The sequence below is a fragment of the Mesitornis unicolor genome, unplaced genomic scaffold (genome assembly GCF_000695765.1).
Source record: "Mesitornis unicolor isolate BGI_N332 unplaced genomic scaffold, ASM69576v1 scaffold29863, whole genome shotgun sequence".
Lineage (NCBI taxonomy): Eukaryota > Metazoa > Chordata > Aves > Mesitornithiformes > Mesitornithidae > Mesitornis > Mesitornis unicolor.
Window position 1 is genome coordinate 6427 of NW_010175813.1, and position 1122 is coordinate 7548.

A 1122-nucleotide genomic window follows, 5' to 3' on the forward strand; every position below is an offset into this window, starting at 1 on the left:
CCAAGGGGGTCCCCAGCCATGGGGGTCTCCCCCTCCCGCTTCCCTGCATGGAGCTGGCCTAATCCTGGGGGGGCAGCCTGCGGCGCTGGAACCGGCGCTGGATCTTGGTGCGCACGTCCTCCTGCATGGGGGGAGATGGGGGTGAGGGGTCTGGTGAGCTCACACAGCCCTGTCCCAGCAGCCTGAGGTGCCCATAACCCCCCCCCGAGCCCCCTGGTCCTCACCACCTGGCAGAGCTGTCCCAGCAGTGGGGCAAGGCGCAACAGCTCCTGGTCCTCTGGGTCCCCCCACCACCTCGGCACTGGGATCCAGTTGGCAGCCTGGGGATGAGAGAGGGCAAGCACTGGCAATGGAGGAGCCATCACAGCTGCAGTGCTCCTGGGGGGTCTGTGCACATGAATCCCCGTCCATGAGAGCCCCGGTGGTGGTACCTGCTCAGGGAAGCCCTGTATGGAGTGGTCCAGAGCCACTGTCTTGGCCAGGTTCCTGCCCAGGCGGCCCAGGTCCTTCCAGTAGCAGCCCTTGGAGCAGAGGCAGTCCCGCTGGGACAGGTAGTGCCTGGAGGGGGGTAGAGTGTGGGGACCCCTCCCTGCCACAGGGGGGTCTCCAGTGGGGTTTCAGCAGGGCCATCACCTGATCAGCTTCCTCTTGGGGTCCAGCACATCCATGATCTTCTCAACATAGTCCTGCTTCGCCGTGGTGAAGATAAGGATCTGGGGGAGCAGGGGAAGGGCCCTGCATGTGGGCTGCCCACATCCCACCCCCACCCCAATGCTGTGACACCCCACAGACCCCAGGGGAACGGGGTTGTCTCCCAGTACCTCATAGGTCTTGGAAAGGCTCTCCAGGAACTGCTGCACGTGGGGACGCAGCTTCACGTGGACCTGGAAGGGAACAGCACCTCCAGGCAGCCCCGAAAACCACCAGCACCCACATCCTGACACCAAGGGGACCCCCAAAGGGGGACCAGCACCCCGAGGAGGAGCTCAAGGATCCTTTAGGCACCCCTTCCCAAGATTTCAACCTTGGCCATCCCTTTTTCTACAGCTACAAGGGAGGAACATGGGCACAGACACTGCATGGGCACAGTGGCTCTTCACAGCCCCGAGTCACGGCCCCCCC